At 40.7% G+C, this 24,260-nt stretch overlaps 1 protein-coding gene across 5 annotated transcripts in view; it reads right to left on the bottom strand.

Annotated features, from left to right (window-relative positions):
- The window catches only part of arvcfb (ARVCF delta catenin family member b), a 251,388-nt gene that overhangs the window by 179,508 nt on the left and 47,620 nt on the right, over positions 1 to 24,260 (bottom strand). For all 5 annotated transcript variants that reach the window (XM_086313099.1, XM_086313100.1, XM_086313101.1 and 2 more), the window contains one exon: positions 15,957 to 16,041. The gene's annotated coding sequence lies outside the window, so the exon portion shown is untranslated. The remainder of the gene's footprint in view (positions 1 to 15,956; positions 16,042 to 24,260) is intronic.

Genomic DNA, 24,260 nt, shown 5'->3' with positions numbered 1-24,260 from the left:
ATTTTCTTTGAAGAATCTGGTGCATTTGTGTGCTGGTTAACGTCACCTTTGCAATGTTAAAAGCAAGTTCAGTTGCTAGAGTGAAAAGCCGCATGTGCACCAGGTGGAATGTATGTGTTGGTGTGAAAGACAGAGAGAAATCATCCACCAACACCGCCACTACTTAAGTGTGTAGTACTGTACTTTACAGAGGGAAGACAGGTTAATGAAAAACTATCGATTCTCTCTCCGAGTCCCAGGAGAAGAGCGAAAGCAACACTGATACTTCCGAACGTTGTTTTCACCTTCTTTTGACGTCCTGTCCGTTCAGTGGTCACACCGGTTTTAGAGGGGACAGGAGAACAGAGGCAGGAGGGTTATGTGAGAGCAGTGATGCCGTCAGTGGCGGTTAGTGGAGAATAAAGAGAAGACAATGAAGGTGAGGGGAAACAGAGGGAGGTGGTCAAAGCTGGCCCAGCTCCGCTTCCCTCATTCAGACAAAGAGACGTGAAGCAGCCAAGTCAGAGAACATCAAAATCTTGTTTTACTTTTTTTTTTTTAATCAGAGCAACAATTAATGCTCCATAGTCTTCATTTCACGAAAAAGTGAAACCTACCAGTCTTTACATGTTAAATCCTGTTTGTAGGTCCTGATGGGTACTTTTTTGTATGTAAGACAATCTATACAGCTTTCTGTGGTGAAAGAAAGGGCTTGCTCAACAGAGAGAGAGAGAAATTGACTTAAATGTGGACATACTGCCCACTTTAATACAGACACAGGGACATGGTAATCCCCGTCCCTGTCCCTGCAGTCCCTGTCAGTCTCTTGCCGATTGGCTTCTGAGAATTTGTCCTCAAATCTGTGACATACTTTGATGAAGGCTGTCTCAGCTGTCGGTTGATGCGTCTAACAATCCAAATGATGGTCCTAGAAATCAGGTTTTACACATTCATTAAGTGCCACCAAGTCAACTTTCTAAGAAGACTGGCCCGGAGGGTGTAAGAAACAAGCTGAAAAGGATGACAGAGATCAATGGCAGTGTGACAGAGACTCTGCAGACCTCCACCTCCATGTGTGGTCTGTCTTAAGCCTGAGGTCTCACTGTGGGCCCATTCTAGGAATCAGTGAAGGGAGAAATTGTCGCCCGTCAGCAATCAAAGAAAATCAGCCCCTGCCAGGAAAAATTCATGGTGTTATGTTTTGATCCTCCCTCGTCGGTTGCTTGTGGGCGTTAAGCAATGAAACAGACAGGAGATGATAGTGATAAATTTAGGCATCTGTTAACAAGATGCACCTCAATAAGCACTTTGATCCACTAACTGCTGCAGTAAAGCTGCTTGGTGGAAAAACTATGCTTGTGACGGCCAGAACCTCAGATATCGGTGATTCGCTGGAAAATACAGACTGCACGTTGTTAGATAAACAGATCCATGTTTTCCATTCCTGCCTGTAGCCAAATTTGTAACGGTCCCTTTTCACATCATCAGGTGCACCATTCGTATGCAGAGTGCTCGTCATTGAATTGTTCTGTTGTTTCCACTCGATAGATTTATTCCTCAGGTCACTCCACTGTTGAGCCTGTTGCAAGAGCTCATGGACCTAAGAGGAGGTCCCTACCTTTTCTCTACAGCTGTAAGAGGATGACAAAGTACTGCCAATTTAACACCCCACAAACACAAACACCCACTTACACATTTGTAAATGACTTGCATTATTTTGCTAATGTACCGACCTCATGTAAACCTTAAGTGACACTAATGATATCAGCTTAAAGATTTGACATTTCAGAAAGAGAGTGTATGTGCTTTGTTGGTAAAATTTAAAATGGATACTATTCTGATCTTTTATCTACAAGTTCAAACATAAAAAGGGGCAATAATTGTTCTGCATAACTGTAACTGACATATTAATATGCATATTGTTTAACTTTTGACACATTTGACCTTGATTGTTTTATATTCTGTTTTTTAAATGTCCTTCTCCTGTATTTATTATATTTATCAGTTCAATTTTATTTATATCAAATCACAACAACAGTCAGTTCCCCTACAATAATAAAGAGAAAACACCAACAAAAAGAAAAATCCTTATGAGCAAGCACTTGGCAGCAGAGTGAAGGAAAAACTCCTTTTTAACAGGAAGAAACCTCCAGTGGAAGCAGGCTCAGGGAGGGACAGTTATGGTGGAGAGAGGATAGAGACAAGACGAAAAACACACTGTGAGCCAGAGATTAATAATAATTCATGATCAAATGCAAACTGGTATATAAAGACAAAGAGTGAAAGGAGGTGAGTGAAGAAGAAGCACTCGGTGCACCATCTAGCAGCCTACGCCTATTGCAGCATGATTAAAGGAGGATTCAGGGACACCTGAGCCAGCCATAACTATATGCTTTATCAAACAGGAAAGTTTTAAGCCTAATCTTAAAAGAAGAGAGGTGTCAGTCTCCCAAATCCAAGCTGGGAGCTGGTTCCACAGGAGAGGGGCCTGAAAGCTGAGGGCTCTGCCTCCTTTTCTACTTTTAAGTACCCTAGAACCACAAGTAAGCCTGCAGTCTGACAGCGAAGTGCTCTATTGGAGGAGTATTGTATTTTATTTAGATTTTCACTTATGCATGTTTATTTCAGTCACTCTTTGTTGCAACTGTCTGGAAGCTTCGACTGTGGTCTTAAAAAAACGGAAGCTTTCTTCGCTTCTACCTTCTTCACAAATGTTCACCGCAGGAGATGAAACTACAGTGGCAAAGGGACTTGTGTCAGGGGATCTTATGCATGTTAGGTGAATGTGGTAACCTCTACACTATGATAAGGGCCTAACGTTTTGTAGGCAGTCAAACACCCTCCAAAATCTTCATTAACGTGCTGTGTTTTATCTATGCATCATCAGTTTTTTTGATAAATAATAATAATACAAAAAAGCAACTAGTTAATATACATGTAAATCAACAGACACATTAACCATTGACCCTCATGTCCTGCATGTAGACCCCCTTGCAGCTTTCCTGTTTGTCATCATACTAAGCTATGCACTTTGCCACTGTTGGCCTCACTATGCTGACAAGAATAGGCTCCCCTGATCCTGCCGTAGTTCTTCTGAACCTCAACTTTACACGTCCAAGAGGAGATGTGGTCAATCGTCCCTGACCCTCAAGAAATTGATTTCATGGAGTCCGGAGACTCTTCGAAGTTTAGGCTGTTTAACGGAAAAAAGGTTCATTGATTTATTAATAATGTATTAAAGCAAATCCACCTCTTTTATTAGAAAGGACACATTCACAAATGTAGCAGCTCGTAAACTAAGGAGCGATTTTCCAAAATAATAACCAAACCTTCATCTCAGTGTCTCTGAACAAGCACAATTTCTAGTTTACACTGCCTCTACAACTGGGCGAGTCCAGGCCCTCTCCCATATAAATCAATAACAGCACTCAGACAGACTGTGCCTGAAAATGATTCGCAAAGTTCAACAAACCTAATGTGGGGGAGCTTATTGACACTGTAAGCACCGCAAGCTTGCAAACAGTCCGAACATGGTGTTGACTAGACCACAGAACTATTACAAACCAGGACGCTTCATATGTGCATGAGCTGGTAGGGCTGCTCAATTAATCGAATTTTAATCACGATTACGATCTGGGCTTTCAACGATCATTAAAAATGACTGAGCCGATTATTAGCCCCTCCCTAATTTATCCGCGACACCTTAAAGGCCGGTCCGTGAAAATATTGTCGGGCATAAACCGTCCGTGGCGCAAAAAAGGTTGGAGACCGCTGATTAAGAGGACCCGAGGGAAGCTCGGAAAGCTAAGCAGAAGTTATTTGGAGAGTGACTGCCGTTGGTTGAAAAGAGAGTTTAAAAAAAAAAAACTTCAGTGGTGCTGCACACTATTTTATATTATTTTTTTTAAGTCATTGTTAACCCTTTAAAGCCGGTCAGAGCAGCACGCTCCGTTTTGCGTAACTATTTTTAAATCCCTGTAGAACCTAGCGCAATAATTTGTTTTGCATATGAAACCGGAGGAGTTGTACTTACATCTGATGCCATCAGCTTGTCCTCGGTCATGGTTTCGTTCCACATATAGCTTTGCAAAAATTGCATAAAAAGCGCTTGCAGGAACAAAAACATAATATTCCAGAAACACGCTTTGCCGTTCCTATCAGCTGTTCGTAACACTTCCCACAGTGAAATGATGCACATGCTGTTTTCTTTGCAAATTTGCATCATAGGATTGTTTTTTGTTTTTCCTGCAGTATATAAAAATTGCTGTATCTCCAAAATAAAACTATGAAGACACTCAAAATAAATTTCCTGTTGTTGTAAACTATTTTTTGCAACTTTATTGTATTTAAAGTTTTGAGGGATAAACCTCTTAAATTTCTCCAAGTAGAAATATATGTAAACAAAACAAAAGCGATTTTCAATTTTTTTTGTAGTTTATTGCACTTTTTTGCAATTTATGTAATTACTATGGACTTAATGCATACATATTATTAAAATATGGGCTATAACAGTTGTATTGATGTATAGCAACTTGAAATGCTCCCACAAATGGCACTACAACATGTAAAAAAAATAATATAAGCTCTGGTGGACTTGGTTCTATAGTAGGTCTTAAAGGGTTAAATAAATATCATCAAATAATCGTGATCTCAATTTCAGTGAAAATACCTATGAGCTGGTATACTGCTACCTGTAAACACGACTTTTTCTTTCACCAAGATAGTCTGCCATTTTCCAACCTTTTACACACAAATTTAAATTCTCACACTCTTATCATCTTACTTAACAGCTTGGGCCTACTTTAAAACAACAAACTGACAAGCCAAATTTAGGTTAACACAAATACACACTTACAACATCAGTTTTCCTTATTATGCAGATGCTTCTCACATCTATTAAAACTGCCACTATGTAAACAGTTTTATTTTCGTAAAAAACTGGTTCACAAGTTTGTGCATGAGAATGTCCTCGAGTAACACGACTGAGACGCTAATTACAGACTGGAAATGTTTTATCCACATATTCTGAAATACTACACTCTCATTTTATAAGATTATCAGTGTGTCTTTGCCTACAAACCACATTAAATATACAGTGTGCTTCAGACCTGTAGACTCTTTACCAGAGAACTGAACATTGTTATTCACCTCACTCAGTTCTACTGCCTTCCTGCTCTCAAGCTTCTGCAACAGGATCTTTATCTTATTTACAGTTAATTCAAAACTCAGACACAAGGGGTTTAACTGCCAAACAAAGCCCGGCTACGTTTTAAATATATTACAAAATCTTACCAATAACATTTTTAATTAGATCATCAGCCACTCCACTCTGACTTACTTTTAGGTTGAATAAAGAAGAATGAATATGGCACTTATTGTTTGCTCTTTTTATTGCATACCAGGTCAATACTATTCTGCTCGTCTTTCTGGACACTTAAGCATATATAAACAAGCTTTGCATGAATAATTCAGTAGCAGTAGTATCATCCTGGCCTGACTTAGAGCATGGGGTTTAATTGCTGACCTGTCAACAATAAAAGTCTGCTGGATATAGAAACGCACTGAATACTTGTAATGTTTTGCAATAACTCCAGCATGTAAAACCACTCTTACATTGACCAAAAAGCTTCTGTTTAATATTCATCAGGGTCTGTGCTATGCTATAACTGGTCTTATATGAATACAGCATACAGGATGTAGCCCTAAATGTCAGGATTAAATTACATGAGTGATCATAAAGTTAAAAGCTGCCCTCCTCAGACAAGCGGGGGTTACCATGTGGAGGCATTTGTATACTTCTTATGTATGATTACAAATATAGATTCTCTACATTCACACAGATTTTCTATATATACATATATTTGCATGGCAAAATGATCTCTTTATTATAGGCTGTATGTGGGAGGAGAAGCCTCCGGTCAGAGGTCTGTGCTGAGCTTCTTGTAGCTGCTGTCTAATCTACCATCACCTCCCTTAAACAGCATGTGCACAGCTTCACTCCAATGCTGCGTCCTTGAAAGTGCGACTCTTGTAGAATGGAAAGAAGATGGAAAAGAGGCAGAATGGAGCAGAGGAGGGACGAGCAGAGGAATTATTCAAACGACGGTTAGATTTGTAGCACCAAAAAGCTCCTCATTAGCATAACTTCAAAACCTCGCTGCTCCAGTCTTAATAATACATGCGTTTTGAGCCTCTTCGTGAATCACCTCACACTCTGTAATACTGCTGGTTTTCTATTTGTTATGAGGCAACGGGATGTGGATTGTGTGGAGGAGAAAGGCAGGGGGAAAAAACAAAAAAAAACACACTCTTCCTCTACCCTCGCCTCGTGCATTCAGACAGTGGGACATCTTAATCTTTGGTTTATTAAACATGGCCTTGCGTCTTATCAGAGAGACAGACCAGTCATACCAATTAACATTCCAGCACAGGGTTTCTGCAGCAGGAGAACAGGAGGCCAATCTCTCGTCCTTCCTCTCACACACAAATATAAACACACACTTACACAAACAGTATAGAACGAATGCTTGAACACATACAAAGATAAATTTAAATAAATTTAAAACATACATAGAAATCACAGGGTTCAGCTCACAGAAGAGGGTGATACTTCAGTGTCAAGGCTACCATAACAAGGAACTATATAGCAGCGGGCTGTATCTGGAGATGATATGGGCAGAGTGAGGACAAAGATGTTTATTCTGGCCTGGAGTCACCGGGTCATCCCGTCCACAAAGTAACAGCAGAAAAGGGAAACACGTGGTGCTTAGGACTGCTAGTGATACAGAGACAAATAGTCTGAAGCTTTCAAGCAAATATATTAAATCTTAGTGCATCACAATTCACATCTAACATTAGCAAGACACATGAGTAACAAGTGATAGCTATGCTAACATCATGTCAATTAAGTTAATCTTGTAGACTTGTAGAAGCATGTTTAGTAGAAATAACTTGAACCGATCATTTTCTGCTTGATTTCTCTGTCATGCTGTTGGTGAAATTTTAGCCTCTATTTTTTACAACATTGCTTCATTTCATTGAGGTTTGTGGGCTTTCGTTTATGCACAAGTCTCTTAAGGTCACGCCAGGTTGAGGTCTGGACTTTGACTCTGCCGATCCAACACCTCAGCCAATCCGTCTTTCTGCTGTAGATTTACTCCTGTGCTTGCAAGACCTAGCTGGTGGGCCAAACTTTAGCTGTTGGACAGATGGCCTCACATTTGACTTTAAGAATACAGAAGAGTTCATGGTTGATTAAATGTCTGTAAGATACCGAGGTTCTGCGGCTGCAAAACAAGCCCAAGTCATCATCCCTCCACCACTGTGATGTATGAGATTTTTGTGCTGATTTGCTGTGTTTGGTTTTCTCCAAATCTGAAACTGTACATCATGGCCAAACAACTCCAATCTGGTCCCCTCCAAAGGACACTGAAGTCTTGTGGTTTGTTCAACTTTGCAAACTTAAGCTTTGTTGCCGTGTCTTTTTAGAGACAACAGGTGTTCTCCTGGCAGGTCTTCTAAAAAAGCTATACTTGGTCAATCTTTTGTGCTTTCATGAATTTTAACACTGAAAATCTTATTGGAGGCCTGTAAAGACTGACATGTAGTTCTTTGTTTGGTTGGTTTTCTTTGCAGTTTCTTTGAGTATTGCACAGTTTGACTTTAAGATGAATTTGCTGGGACTTCCACTCGGAAGATTGTGGCATTGTGAATGCTCCAGACCACAAATTCCCAAACGTCTGCTTTTATAGAGGTGCACACACTTGCTGCTGATCAATTACTCATGTACATTTGATTATCGCCACCGTAGAGTACTACTCTCTTAATTTCTTTAATTGTCAGTAATTGTCCATATAATGGTCCATGATTCTACTTATTTACTGCTACGTTTCCTCAGACGACTATATCAGAATGACTTTGACAGTACGTCCACGTTGAAAGACATCCTTGCACAGATAAACAAAGCAGTGTTCATGGAGGACTGTGCCAGTGTGTAGGTCAGCCAGCAAGTTGTTCTCATTATAGCAACTCTTTATTAGGTTAAACTGAACCAGAATTATCTTAAAATCCCAAACCATGAGTTACATAGTGCATGATTGCAGTTATTGTATACTAACACACACTTATTTTCATTCATTTTCATCAGATTGGTTCAAGCATCTGATAAAAGTTTGCACATTCGATAATTTATATTTGCACCAAAACGACACCCTTAATAAATTAAATCATCATTTAAAAACTGCATTTTGCATTTATTGGGACTATTTTTGTCTAATTTGTTTGCTGATCTGAAAGATTTATGTGTGAGAAATGTGCAAAAAACGAAGAAATCAGTAAGGGGGTAAATATTTTTCTCATGGTGCCGTATCTCATGTAACTGACATTCTGAAGTGAGAATACGGTAACTTGACTTTTCCTCAGTGCAGCAGAATAACAACACAGCGAGCCTATTAATTCAGAGTCTCTCCTTTGGCACTTAAGAAGGAAAGGCTTTGGCCAATGTCCTCATATATCATTTTTTGTCATTTTTGTTGTAACAGGCAAAATGAAATTGCAGCATTAAAACAGAATTAAGGTCTCCGCAGGGCTGTAGCTATAATAGAGAATTCATATAAAGTGAAGGCAGTGCAGGCAAAAGAGGTCAAAGACTGAATAATGAATCTAATGAATGGCAAATTAAAACGAGGGTTTTTAAACACAATCCTTTGAAATTTAAGATGCTATTGGTGTTGATAATGGAAGTCCATTATCAACACTACCTAAACACAAACTACCTAAACACTATCTAAACTACCTTTTCTCTGCTGTCAAGAAGGAAATTTCTATGCAAAGCATAACAACGGACAATGTCACCAGATTCTTACCAAAGAGTACAGAATGTATTTAGCAGAGTGACTAGTAACACAACAGGACCTGAAAGCTTTGTATGCTGCCAGTTGGGCCCATTACTGAAACTAAACTACACTATATGTGATAATAAAGCACTAAGCTCCACACAAAGCTACTACCAAATCTTTCCCTGACTCTGTCAGTGTGTGAGGCCGTGAGTGTGCAGTACCCATCAGCGAGGCATGAAGGACAACCAGTCGTACACACCACACAGGAGATCCCCGGATTAGTCATGCTCGCCAGCTCTCTGCTGCTGCTACCCTCTAATGCATCAACGCCCCGCATCCAAATACAGTCTCAAAACATCACAGCAAGGGCAGCATCACAGTGCTTCTACAACAGCTCTGTCACAGCTTGCGCTCATAGCTAATTATTGTTGCAATAACAGCTATCAACATGTATAAAGCATGGAGTGCCTGACAGTGTGTGGAAAATGCTTCACGGGGACATGAACATGTATTTTCTTACTAATAGGCATTGCAGTTGAGTTAAGCATTGGAACATCACAATGATGCTGGTTGTTTACTCCACCTTTTTTAAAAGCAAAACTCTGTGAAGCCTTACACCTTTTAACAGTGCTAACTACTGCAAACTGGTTAGCACCGATGCCCCACAGAAAGAGGATTCTGGCTTCAAATCTCCTGGTCGGCTGTCCTTTCTGGGTGGAGTTTACAAGTTCTCTCTCTGCCTTAGGTTTCCTGCAGGAAATCTCACCTCAACCTGATGCTCGGCACAAATCTTGCATCTAATTTGTAATGTTAAATAATTTGGAACAAATTACTGTACAAATTATGGCCAAATACTTATATTGCCGGAAGGTGTGTAACGAAACTGTTGACTTATTTGTGCTCCACCATTGAGCAGCTCTGCCATTAATACAGTGTTAAGTGAAGCGTGTACTGTTGCCTGCACACAGTGACAGCAGCATGGTTAGTTAGATGAGGAATTGAATTTTAACCAGCTGGAGTCACACAAGAGGAATGCATCAAGACAGCCATAAAACTGCAATAACATGTAGTCAGTCTGCTATTGCTTTGCAATTGACTGCGGTCAAATTGGCAACTGCATGCAATTTGCCACTGCAGAATACAAGCAGCTGGCAACCACTTGAGTCGAGGCTCCTATTGCAAAGAGACGTGCCATAGGTGAGTTGCACTCATCAGTGCAGACTCAAATTGAACGCAGTACAGTAGAAATCTGCGTTTACACATTAGATGACAGTTTTTTGCAAAGGTCCGCCAATCACGCCACAGCCACTCCTCCAATCAGGAGGTTGGTGGATGCTGGTTCCCTGGTTTCTCCATGTGTCAAAGTATCCTTGGGCAAGATATTAAACCCCAATGCATCCATTGAAGTTCGAGTGTGTGTGAATGTTAATTGAAAGTGCTCAAGTATAGTTAAAAGCTGTGTGATTGGATGAATGAGACTTGTAGCAGAAAGCACTTTGAGTGCTCTAAATTGAGTAGAAGGGTGCTTTATAAGTACCAGTCCATTTACTATTCACCAATCTGTCTGAGAGTGACTGCAGGTCAGTCCGAGTTGGACCAGGAGACAGGTTGCCTCCCATTAGATGACCTGTGCAATCACCTTAAGATCAACTACTCGCAGTCAGTCTCTGATAGAAAAAAATAGTGCTATCACTGAGCAGTTACCAGTTTTTGCTAATCGCAAAGAGCTTGTGTTATTTTGACTATAGTGTGATGGAGCCATAATTCTCCATTTCAGATTTCGACATGGACTCCAGGAATCCTTCTCCTATGTTGTAGTCCTTTGAAGTATGCTTGAAGGGTACATTGGTAGTTTGTGCACTGTGAGATAAAGTTTCTGAAGAAGAATAAGACAGCTTCACTTACCATCTGAAGTGGAAATTTACTTTGCTGTGACACAAGCAAACACAAGCAGTCTCACAGAAAATGCCCAGTGGGCTTAAGGTGTTGAAAGGACATGCATGAATGCTAATATTAATATACATCACCAGCTTCTCTGTTTAATGCTAGAGAGCTGATCACTAGTGAATTTAAAACTGTTAAACAAACCTTTAAGAGATGTTATCTCTGTTACCAAAAGTTCAAGGATAAAACTACAGTAACATACCACAAAAGTACCATAGAATTAAAAGTAAAGGCTCATATTGTAAATGCACTGTCATTAGGGAGACATGTTCACTTCATGTACGTTCCCTGAAAACAAGTGGAGTGTGTTAGCATGCTAACAAATTACAATAAGGTGGTAAACATTTTGTTCTAGCATGCAGACATTATGGCATTTAATTCAGATAGGTAAAACCATGACTAGAGAAGAGATTTTAACACAGACGGGCTTTATTGTGACCTTTTTGCCAGCAGACTAAAGTTTTCCATAACAATATCACAGAGGAAACTAAAGACAGCAGCCCTCCTGGGGTGGCACTATAATTTGTGACCATTTAATAAAACACCCACAATTGTCACCCAAGAAGCAGCCCACTGGAGATAAGTGCATGTTCTCTCTGGACTGCTCTGGAAGATGTAATTATTAGCGAAAGTGCTATACAAACCGACTAAAATGGAGCAGTTGGTCCCAAGGTATTTCCACAGTGTTATTAATGTGCTGCAGTGACAGAATGGGAATATAATAAATAGCATCAGGTTGAATATGCAGTAGATACACAGAAATTTTGGCTCCAGCTAAACCCCACCACATTCATATTTTGGGATTCTGCAAATATGAGCTCTACACACCATCCATATCTTCAGCACCACACTAATTTTGTTCAAGTCAAACATACAATCGAAGAAGCCTGAAAAACCTCTTGTTTTTTTCACCGTCAAGTTCTCTGCTGCAGCTGAAATGTTGGAAATGGCATGTTATGAGTATGGTCAGCCTCATTACTGTGGTAAATGCAGACGCGAAGGCTTTATCATTACAACCTGTAATTTCCTAAAAAGATTGCACATTCAGCTGTGGACTCGAGTTGACTGCATGGCTGAAAACCCATTTCGCGCTCTGTCTCAACCAATTCATGGTGCCAGATCCAGTCATAAAAAGCTCTTCTCATTTGCCGTACATTAACTTATTAAAGTCATCTTTCGTCAGACCATTAATGTGCCTCCAGTGCATAAAATGATTAACAGTGGCTTCAGTCTAGTTCTGGCATTGAATGAATCAAAGTGTGCAATAAACATTATTTGAACACTTCCTGAAGCGGAGGGGAGAGGATGTCAAGAAATCATTTCAGTAACAACATGGCCTAAGTGTCACTTGGGCTAGCAGTTCTCTTGAGCAATTGTTCTGATTAATCATGTAAAAAAGAAATCTAATGTGAAAGAAGCACAAATAAACGTGAGAGTGGGTTTCATAAAAAGCACGATTACCTCTAATAAATACTCCTCTATCTCAATTCGTTGGAAAACTGACCATACTGGGAATACTGGCCTATGGGCCAGCAGTTGCTCTTCCTTCAGATAAAAACAAAACACCAGATTCTCAAAGGTGTCAGTGTGAAAGAGACAAAAAGATGGGGGGGGGAGGGGGGGGGGAGAGACAGAAAGCTGTTGAGTTCAGGCTGTGGGCCTGTTGGTCCTTAGAGATGGGCTGTGTGACTGCTGGCTGATGCTGTCTTATTAAAAGTCCTCCTCTGCACATTCAACAGCACTGTCAAAAAAAGAATCTTCAAAACTTTGTTGAAACAGTTGCTGAATTGCAGGACAGAGCTGAGCCAACTTATAATGTCTGCCATAAGCATGGATTTTAAGCTCAATACTTAGCTCCGCCAGATACCACTAAAAGAGAAGGAACCCTTTGACTCTGCACTGATTGGACAGGTATTTGTGAGGCTTATTCTCTCTCCCAGCCACCTATTTTTAGTTACTATGCTGTACTAGTATACATAAAGCTAACCAAGCAGTATATAAGCAATTTAAATCATCTCCGGGGGCAACATAAACAATATACACATTAAGCCATGCATAGTCACACAGGCCTAAAGACTCATCAGACACCATCTGGTATTCACAGGTTTAGTGGGAAAATTTGGAATTCCCAACTCATCGACCAGCAGTTGCTGACTGAAATTGGTCTCAAAAAGAAAAGCCACTCAGGGTTTAGTATCTTGGCCAAGGATACTTTGGAGACTGGAGATTGAACTACCAACCATCTGATTAGTAGATGACCTGCTCTTCCTAACGAGTGACAGCCACCCTCAAGACGAATGACTTTGTTTCTCAGCTGTTCTTAAATTTCTTTAGTTTGTGGCACGATGTGATGCTTTTTGGGATCGTTAAGCCTACGCCACCTCGTCAGACAAGTTCAATTTAAGTGATTCATTGATTCAACGGGTCTGACAGTAATCAGGCCCGGGTGTGGCTTGTCTCACTGAACTCGGATTTCCCCAAAAAATGTGATTATCAATTCTGTAGATTTGTGATTTAACAGGGGTTTCAACTGTTGCACTTTGTAGTAGAAACATTGACATGGTCATACATATTCAGGGATACAGTGATTTTGTTTTCAAAATTTTCAATTAATCCTGGAGTCCCACATATAGAAATAACTAAATTCCCAAAGCTCAAGATCCAATGAAGTTGCCTGTTTATTTGGCCCATAGTCAGACCTCTTCAAATATTTAGTTAGCAAGTATATGTTTCAAAGAAAATGAGAAACACCTGAGAAGGTGATAAATGACTAAAACACTCTAAACACTCTGAGAACGCAAAAGGTAACGGTGTTCGTATGGTATGCGCCGGATTGTGGATGAAATCCAGTAGAATGACGTTCCTGGTGGTAACACACATTCCAGCTGTGTATTCCAGCCTTAACCCTAACCTTAATCCTAACCCTAACCACAACCTTAATCACGCTAGATAGTGTTTTCCAAAGCGATTCATGATGAGAACGTAAAATAAATGTACATGTGTAGATTGAGTCCAAACGGTTCTCGTGTTTCCTCCTTTTTCCGAACGCGTAACATAGAAACGTGTTGGGTTACCAACGATTGGTCACATAGCTTAATATGTTACGCTTTGGGAGTGTGTAAAACTTTGATGAAGAGGCAGTGCTACATGAAACAGTAGCATCTACCTGCTTGTGATACAACAACATTTATATAGTTGCAGAGACTCTACAAACCGCAAATGAAAATGCTCTTCAGCACTCTTCACCACAAATTCAAAAAATTCCACATTATGCGATTACCATTACAGTATTAACATTACCGCATTATCATTACATTATTATAGTCCCACTTTTCTGCCATACACCAAAGTTTAAATCACAGAGCTCAGGTCTGGACAAGTCAATTAGTCCACACAAGCCATACACGAACAGTGACAGGGTACCGTAATTGGCCCCGTGCCAGCAGATTAATATGTGGTCCTTTACTACTAAAATGGTCTTTCTTAGTGAAGCTCCAGAGAATTAATTAAACCGATGCCATTTTGAGGAGCCAAGGACTTCAGGATAAAATGACCTTGATATGAAAATGGGTCTTACAGACAGATAACTACACTGACCTTATGTCAGTCCACTTAACCTTCTCAGCCCTGCATTTATTCTGCACGTTTTACATGGTGAACCTGTTGTACGCTGACATCCTCTGCAGGTATGGCAAGGGCTGAGGTGGACATTATTTATAACTGAAGACCAAATGCTTTAGTTTTACTGAGAAAGGTCACACTGAACTTGTTATTTACAAAGAAAAATCTCACTGCATCAGTTTTTGTCCCGCGGTCCATAAACACAAATGAGAAGTTTCGTGTCGGCTGCCAGTAACAAACAAGAATAAGAGATTAAACGGCACAAGGTGCACTTGATTATTTTAGTTGCTATGCAACTATAAAAAAGAAGTGCATGAACTGCAGGGTGCTTAATGAGCAACTGAGTGTGTGTCCCTGATTTCACCTCTTTTGAAACCAATCTGCGATAAACAGTGGGTCCACAGATGGTCACTTATTACCACCTGCATGAATAATAAAGGAAAAGGTTTTTAGCACTTAAAGAGAGGGACAAAAATGAAACATTAAATCAAAAAAATAAACACGTCGCCCGTCTGCAGGAATTCTAAAAAGATATGATACTGAGGTATCATTGAGTGGTTCTCTCCCAGCAGTCTGTTCCTGCCTCTCAGGGGAATAGTAGAAAAGGTACCAATTGAGGCAGAACCATAGCCCCAGGGGGCAGTGGAGGTGGCTTAAAATCCCCTGCCAGTGCTTTCAATACCGGATGCCGGAGCCTGGTTGACTTTACGATTTTGCGTAATTTTGTTTTTGGCTAGTCTTTATATCTTCTTCTTGTCAGGTCTTAAAGCTGGTCTCTCATCTGAAGCCAGGATAAAACTCCTAGTTGAGGTGGGCAAACACAGCTCCGGTGATGTACTGCTCCCCCAAGAACAGCCAGTGCAATAGCTCAATCCCATTAAAAAAGAAGTACAAGATCAAGACAGAAACAAAACATGACCTGGACTTGGGATATACTTTGTATTCATTCACACTACACAAATGCCCCGTTTCAGCTGCCAGAAGCAAGATTAACCACAGTATCAAAATGGAACAACAGACGGTTGCTACTCCGTGTTCGAGTAAATCAGCGACTAAACAGAGTCCTCTTTTCAGAGTTAGCAAAGAAAGTCTGACCAATGTTTTTCTCTTCACTTCTTTTTTTGGGGGGGAAGGGGATCTTAACTTCCACAAATAGGTTCAACTTCAGTTTACAGCTCCTAGGAAACCAACACCAAGGCCTTAATTATTTGTCAACTGCCAACAAGGCATTACTGTATCTATCTGAAACAAGAACATCAGTACGTTAGAATACTCAAAAAAGGCTGTCAAATGGAGTACTTGTAGCATTTTCCTAGGATGAATTCAAGAAAGCCAACTAAGATATATGTAAGAGGAGAAATTTTGTCTGTTCCTGTATAAAAGTGCAGCCCTACAGACCTGGCAGACAAAAGAAGTGTCAACAACTTGGATGACCCAAACGTTAAATTAGCTACATAAACTGCTTCTTTGATTCTGCAGATGCACTTTAACACTGTCTCATAACGTGTGCTGCACCTGTTGAAACCTCTGACAACAACATATATTACAACTGGATTGCCAATAGCATGAACTCACCTTTGGCTGTGGCGATAGACCCATACAAATATCAGAGCAGGCTGACATTTATCAGAGCAGAGTCACAACTCTTGGGCTGCTGTACCTGAAAAACAGATTAAAAACATTTCAGAATTGTTTGAGGACTAGACAAAGAGGATGAATTTACAAGAATAAATCCAAAAATATGGTTTCACCTAAATGGGGACAGATAGCATCTATATATAAACCCATAAAGAGCATGGGTATGTTTCCAAGCAAAGACTTCTTCTTAATATCTTAGTTATTGTGGTTGGTAAGCCACAGTTACTGCAGAGAATATTTCATGACTTAAATTACTGCAAGAACTAGAACAAGGAACTGCTGTACAGTCAAGAAAAGGGATATCTATCATTCTATCATCTATCATATAGAGATTGTACAGTCATGTGTAAAACAAAGTCCTCACATGACTCTATGCAGTCAAAGGCAGATGGTAAACTCTACAAAGGCAGACGTTTTGAACGTTTGTAGTCTGGATCATTTAGGCGAGTGTTAACACCAAGCCAAAGACAGATGCCAAAGACATCAGCAATGATCTGAGAGAAGCAATTATTGCTGTCCATCAATCTAGAAAGTGATATGACGCCACCTCCAAACATTTTGAAGTCCATCACTCTATAGCAAGAAATTTATTCACAGGTGCAAAACATTCTAATCTCCCAGGAGTGAAATTCCCAGCTAATTCAGCCCCAGAAAAACAAAAAACCGAATCTCAGACTCTACAAGCATTAGGTAAAAGTTGTGTATAATGGTACAATTAGAAAAAGACAGAACAAATATGGCTGGTTTGGAAGAGTTACCAAGAGAGAACATATTCTCTTTAAAGCAAACATGGCAGCACAGCTTAATTTTGTAATGCTGCACCTAAACAAATCATCCAACTTCTGGAACACAGTCCGTTGGACAGACAAGACCAAAGCAGAGATTTGCTTGCCCAAAACTGGGTCTTACAACAGGACAATGATGCATAAATGAATAACCACAAACCTCAATGAAGTGAGTCGGTGCTGTAAAGAAGAGTGAGCTAAAGTTCATTCACAATGATTAAATCAAGGCTGATAAAGTCATACTACTTCAAGTTATTGTTTCTAAAGGTAGAACCGGAAAACTGAATCATGGATTGCACTTAGTTTTTCCTGTGAGCTTTCTTTTTCCCACGGCAGTATTGGTCACCTCAGATTGGACCTTCACAGATATCTCTATCTGCATTTCCATAGTTGCATCAGAAGAACATTGGCTGATATAATGATATGAGAACGACATGTCATGGCATTTGGTTGGGCTCCACTCAGAGATCAATGTGCAACTGTAGTTCTCTGTGCATTTTTATCAACCGAGTCATAATAAGGTTTTTGCCTTATGCATCAAAAGGGTGAAATACTGCTCACTTGCATTTTTCATTTACATGCAGTCCTGAATGTAGCCTGACACATAATCATTTTTTGTATGTACCTCCTGTGGCGTGAATAAGACACGGCGGGACCACGGAGCAACGTTCAGAGTCATCTTTATTTACATCTCACCACACCACAACACCCCCAAACCCCTCAGTCCCCGTGTTTTTAACTAGGCGGGCGTGATTAAGGATGCCGTGCAGGTGCGTCCGCCCTCCCTGCACGGCACCGCAGACCACGCCCCACCACACCTCCCAATGCTGCAATATTTCATTTCAAAGTGACACCCCACCCAAATCTCACATCTGTTGGCTCATATCCATAAGCTGCTGATTAAAGTCCTTCTAGTCAGTTTCCCTGGTCAGATATGCAACAGTAATAATATCAACATGTCTCCTAGTGGTGCAAAGAAAAGAGACAGAATGTCAGTGTTGATCTGCAGGTATCAGATTTAAAATATTCAATCAATAATGCCTGCCACTCTCCCACTAGTCTCAACAGGAAGGCTGCTGAAGCACCTTTGTGTTAGAAGCACACAGTGGGTATAAGAGGGAGACAGACAGCGGCATGGAGTGGTGAGGCTCATGTCTGTTTGGTCAGAGGGGTCAGACCGTGACAAGATGCTGACACAGAGGAGGATGCAGCTGGGAACCTGGCATACCTCTCCATCCTTCCCCTTCTAGTCTCCTCTCACTCTAAGCTCTTTAATTTGCTCAGCCTTCCACTTCTGTGCAGATTACTGGAATGTTACAGTAAATTAGCCAGCGTGCTTCTGCTCTTCTCATTTAGATCCTGTCTTTGAACTTCTACAAAGTCATAATAAACAATCCTACATTTTTTTTGGTGCACTGCAGAAAAACAGAGGCACATCCAACATTAAACATTTTCAGCAAATAGCACAAACCTGTCTTGTTGAGACTGTGACGACATTTACAATTCCTGGGAGGGCTGCAAAGGAGAACTGACAGGAGCGCTTGCAAGCGGCGGCCTCATTTACTGGTACTGCTCGTTCTGCAGGATCTTTTATGTGACACCATTACAGCTGGAGATTTTTTTTTCTTTATTTTGTTTTGGGTTTTTTTTTAAACAAAGGGGATGATTCACTACTTTATGAAAAGAACAAAAAAATTGTTCAACAGAGCAGGAAAATAAAGACTTAAACTTCCTTTTCAAAAGCCCCGAGGGGCAGATTAGCTAGAAACAACGGCATCACGGAAAATGGATCCAACAATCAGCAGCAGCACTGGGCTGAGTCATAATTTATTACTCGTGCACGCTGCACGGTAGCGTCTGTTAGTGTGAGTCTCAACACTGGGCATCACACTCAAAATAGATTCAAGAAACTGGAGCTGGGAGACTGATCACATTACAGCATTGTTGGGCTTCTACGACTGCACATGACATCTTTGACTGGGTGGTGTTGTTTCTTTTTATTGTTGGTGGAATAGTGTCTGGTGCTCGTGTATCATTGGCCTGGAATCATTGCCTTTGCAAAGCAACAGCTTGCTATTAAAATTTAAAAAAAGGCTGTCATCTTTAACCACATGAATAAAGCAAGGTCCCTGTAGTACTCAGGTTTTAATGAGCAAAAAAATACATATGCACGGGGCCTTTGACTTGTGATAACAACAGGGAATGTAGTTCTATTTCAGTGACTTAAAGTGGTCAACAAAACTCAACCCTGCCTGCTGTTTTTTTTCCTATGTCACTCTCTCTCCTCTCTCTTTCTCACACACAGCACACACACTGTAGTCACACAAGTGCAGCTTCTATAAATAGCAGGGAAGAGTAGGCGAGCGGGGGCTGGGAGTGGCTTTTACTGGGAATATGATCGATTAAAAAGCAATTTGCTCCTCCGCTTGGCCCCTTCACTCCTACCGTAAATGACAACCCCCAACCCCTCCCCCCTCCATATGATGCTGTCTTTCCATCCCCACCCCACGCGCACAACCGCTACTCCCAAGCCTAAGCCTCGGTCACAGTCTGATGGGCACCATGAAAGCGACCAGCCAGAAACATCTGAACAGCCCCTGCTGGTCTCAGAGAAAGTTGAAACTTTGTTCTAACATACAGAATATTTGAGCAAACTTAAACACAGGCAGGAGGACACACTAAAGGACACTTCACTCCATAATCCATTTCACAAAATCCCTCTTTTGGTTCTGAGGTGCTATTTTTGCATATCGATTACTCCAGTCTGCACTGATCAGGAATAACATTATGACCACATGCATAATATTATGATGGTTCCCCTTTTGCCTCCTAAACCCCACTAGACCACTGAAGGTGTGTTTTGGTATCTGGCACCACCATCTGGCAACAAATACTTTAAGTTTGAAAGCTCAGGGGTTGGACCTCCATGAATAGGACTTGTTTGTCCAGCACATGCCACAGATGGTTGATTGGATTGAGATCTGAGGAATTTGGAGGCCAAACAGGTCAAACTTTTTGTTGTGCTCTGCAAAATGGCTGTGCATGGTCTACAACAACACTAAGATACGTGGGACGAGTCAAAGTGATCCACATGGAAGGCAGGATCCGAAGTTTCTCAGCTGCCCAAAGCATCACACTCCCTTCTTTCTACAGTGCGGTCTGGTTCCAGGTATTCCCCAGGTAAGCAAGGCACCCAGCTATCCGTGTCATTTAAAAGGAAATGTGATTCATCAGAACAGGCCACCTTCTCCCTTTGCTCTGTGGTCCAATTCTGAGGCTCACGTGCCCGCTGTTTACGCTTTTGGCAGTGGACAGGGTTCAGCATGAGCACTCTGACTGGTCCGAGGTTATGCAGCCCCACACACAACAACCTGCGATGTCCTTTGTATTCTGACACCTTTTTATCAGAACCAGTTCATCTCTTGGATTGGGTCGTACAGGCCACTCCCCTCATGCGTCATGACCCTGTCGCTGGTTCACCACTGGTCCTTCCATGCTTGTGACAGCACCCACCTCTCAGCAGAGCTGCAGTGTTAGCTTGCTGCACATGTCTTCTGGTTGACAGACATAGCAAAGAGAAAACAGCTCCTACATATAAATCTTCACATTGAGATTTGTAGATTTTTTTTTTTTTAATTAACCTGTTCATAATTTTTGCAAAGCACAAATCCTGCAGAATGCTTTTGGATGCTCTTTATTTTCTGGCACCAGAAGGCAATCGAGAAACACGAACGGTTCACACCAAACTAAGTTCATTACTCTGTTTCAGGGTACTCCTTCAGGTGCATTGCACTAACACCTGCTATGCTACAGTACAACACGCAGTTTATTCGACTGAATGGTGTAAAAGAAGATCTCCTTATGTCAGACTATGTCTATCCTCAGAATTAGAAACAAATATAACTTTAATAGATTCTTCTTGGGAGTGGACCCGCTCTCTCGAGAACACATTTCACTCTTAAAATTACTTCTGAAAAGGTTTCCAAACAGTTGTTAAATCATTTTAAAAAAATGTTTTTTAGATTTCTAAAATTTAAAATGTGCTGCTTGTCAGTTTTGTGTGACTGTAAACCAAACAAACTTTGACCCTCTGAAATATTACCTCTAGAAATTTTACATTTCTAGGCTTTTTTACAATCTTCTTACATTTTACAGTTTAAATTATCTATCAGCTGGTTGTCGCGGATTAATCATTAAAAATTATGGTCTAAAGAGGCTGAACAGTATAGAGTCTGTAATACAATCCCTGGATTCCACAAATACTATGTGTATGAGATCACCTGTTGGAAATAGCGGCAGGAGTGAAGATAAAATGGAAGAAGGGCATAGAGGAGAACAGGCAGCAGAGTCTAGCTGGTTGTGAGGAGACTGTGTGGCCGGCTTTGGAGAACTGATCCATTGGTTATCTTGCTGTCAATATTAACAGAATACTTCAAAGAGAAACAATTATTTCAATAAATCTTAACAAAAAATTTTAAACTATGTGTTCTGTACACACTCACCAACCACTTCATCAGGTACATCTGTTCAAAAGCTCTAACTCAAATATGCTATCAGCCAATTAAATGATAGAAATTGATTGCATTTAGGCCTGCAGATGGCCAATAAAACCTACTGAAGTGCAAAGTAAGCATTAAAATGAGGAAGAAAGGTGATTTAAGTAACTTTGAATGCAGCATGGTTGTTGGAGCCAGTGTGCTCTGAGTATTTCAGAAACAGCTGATCTGCTGGGATTTTCCCACACAGTCATCTCTGAGGTTTACAGAGGTCTGAAAAAGCAAAAAACGTCAGTTCTCTGAGAGAAAAAGTCTTGTTGATGCCAGAGTACAGAGACGAATGACCAGACAGCTTCAAGCTGATAAGAAGAAAACAGTAACTCAAATAACCTCTACAATCAAGGTATGCACAAGAACATCTGGAGATGGACTGCAGCAGTATTCATGTCGGTTAAAAAAAAGCTAAGGGTAAAATTAACAATGACTAACACTGGGCAGTGCTGATTTTCTAACACTGGAATATTTATAATAATAATGGCATTTATATAGCGCTTTTCGGGGCCCTCAAAGCACTTTACAATTCTACTATTCATTCACTCTCACATTCACACACTGGTGGAGGCTACAGTTGTAGCCACAGCTGCCCTGGGGCAGGCTGACAGAAGCGAGGCTGCCATATCGCGCCATGGTGGCAGGTGAAGTGTCTTGCCAAAGGACACAACGACCGAGACTGTCCGAGCCGGGGCTCGAACCGGCAACAAGACGAACTGCCAACTCTTTGAGTCACGATCGCCCCGATTGAGTTATTTTCCAGTGTTAGAAAATCAGCACTGCCCAGTGTTAGTCATTGTTAATCTTCAAAACTGACTAGGTTACTTTTAAAAATATAACACTGTCAAAAGTGTTCATTTAACACTCAACAGTATTATATTTAACACTCAGAGGAGTGGACCCATATACACACTCTCTAGTGTTAATTTAACACTGGAGATTTTGCTGTGTACCAAGGGTTCAGGCTGCTGGTAGTGGTGTAATGTTTTGAATCCCACAGCCTACCTGAGTATTGCTGCTGGCCATGTCCTTCTTTTTATGACCACAGTATTTCCATGTTCTCATATCTGCTTCCAGCAGGATAATGCACCGTGCAACAAAGCGCTAATCATCTCAAACTGCTATCGTGAACATGATGATGAGTTATCTGTAATGAAATAGGCTTCACGGTCACTTGATCTCAGTCTAATAGTGCACCTTTGGGATTTCTGGAACAGGAGGTCATGGATGTGCAGCTGAGAAAACTGCTGTAACTTTGTGATGCTATTGTTGTTATGGATCGAGGTCTCTGAGTAATGTTTCCAGCACCTTGCTGAATCTATTTAATGAAGGTTTAAGGCACCTTTGAAGGCGAAACTAGGACCAACCTGGTATTAGACAGGTGGACCTAATAAAGTGACCAGTGAGTTTATGTATTAGCCCAAGCAACAGCACAGGTGGAGATTATACGGCTAAAAACACACAGTGAATAACACTAACAAGAATTTTCTTGAAATTTGGCTTCATCAGATAAAGAGTGGTCAATTCTGAACTGAAAATATCAACCATAAACAAGCCAACAACCTCCTAAACAGACCATGAATGTGGTACACAGGGAGACAAGAGTCGTCACATCTTTGATTTCTCAATACAGGCTTCAAAGCTGCAGCTCATCCACTTTTCTGGCCTTTCAGAAAAACTTGCAAAGATTATCCTCACTGTCTGCTGCTCTTGGTCACTGCAGGGCTTTGCTTCATGCTTAGGGAAGGTTAGCCAAGGCTGACAGATGACGTAATCTAACGTGGAAGTCATTAGGAGAGAGGTCTGGCTTCTTTATCAATGGCAGTACCCCTCACACACACACTGGGAGGGGTGGGGAGTTAACAGGAGTGATTCTGTCCAGACTGCTCATGCTCCCACATGCAGTGTTAGGAAGCCTAATGAATAAATCCATGCCAAAGTCGTAAACATTGCTCATTTTTTATGTTAAGGTATCATTTATCATTTTTAGCATGTGCTACTCTTCACTAACCTCCTTCAGTTCTGTGCAAGTAAAACAGTAGTTTGACAGGTTGGGAAATATTTGTTTCCCCCCGGTGTTTAGTCTTTAAGCTGAGCTAAGCTAATGCTTTCTAGCCCCACAGGTCGTAAACAGATGGATGAATGATAATCTCATTCAAGTGTACGATTTAAACTCTTCACTGTTTCTATAGACTAACAAATGAGGAAGCCTCAATGCATCACTTATGTAACGGGTGCTGGACTATAATGCCCCAAACAGTAGCCTTTAACGATGTCTTCTGTTACTGAATCAGTGACCTTGCATGGTTTACCGTAGGTCACATGACTTCAATGCTAATGGGATGAAGACATATAGATGGGGGGCTGCTGTGGTCTTAATAGATTTCAACAGGGGGAAACAACTAGAATGTAAAGGATCTTTGCAGTTGGGGGGAAGGGAGTAAATCCATCAGACCCACTTGTATTTTAACCCATTCTCACTCTCTGACTGTTATTCATATGCATGCTAATAATAAGGAACAGTTTCTAAAGCCCAGGTAGAATAGATTTTTCTCCAAAATTACTCAGCTGAGGCACAATGAAAAACTCGTAAAACTGCCTCAAAGGCTGAATTCAATGGTTTTGAAGTGAAAAAGTTTCAGTCGTGACTCCCATCACTGTGGAAAAATGACTCTCTGTAGACTACAGATTCTTAAATTACGGAACAAATTCAATACAGGTACTTTTGACTTTATGACCTCTTGTCTCCCGCTCCATCTTCACACATAAAATGTTCTTTTATCTTCGCTACATGGATTAATAAAAAGCAATTTGCTTCTGTTGCAGAAAATCCTTAAAATACTCATTTCAATTTTCTGTTCTTAAAATTAACTTCTTACGTAACGGCCTGATTTTGATCCCACTGTCAA

The sequence above is a fragment of the Aulonocara sp. 'chitande type north' Nkhata Bay genome, linkage group LG12 (genome assembly GCF_057382095.1).
Source record: "Aulonocara sp. 'chitande type north' Nkhata Bay isolate Kocher_YH1m ecotype deep benthic linkage group LG12, A_spYH_male_GT1.1, whole genome shotgun sequence".
Classification (NCBI taxonomy): Eukaryota; Metazoa; Chordata; class Actinopteri; order Cichliformes; family Cichlidae; genus Aulonocara; species Aulonocara sp. 'chitande type north' Nkhata Bay.
The sequence above is the reverse complement of the archived record's forward strand: the minus strand, read 5'-3'. Positions and strand labels throughout refer to the sequence as shown.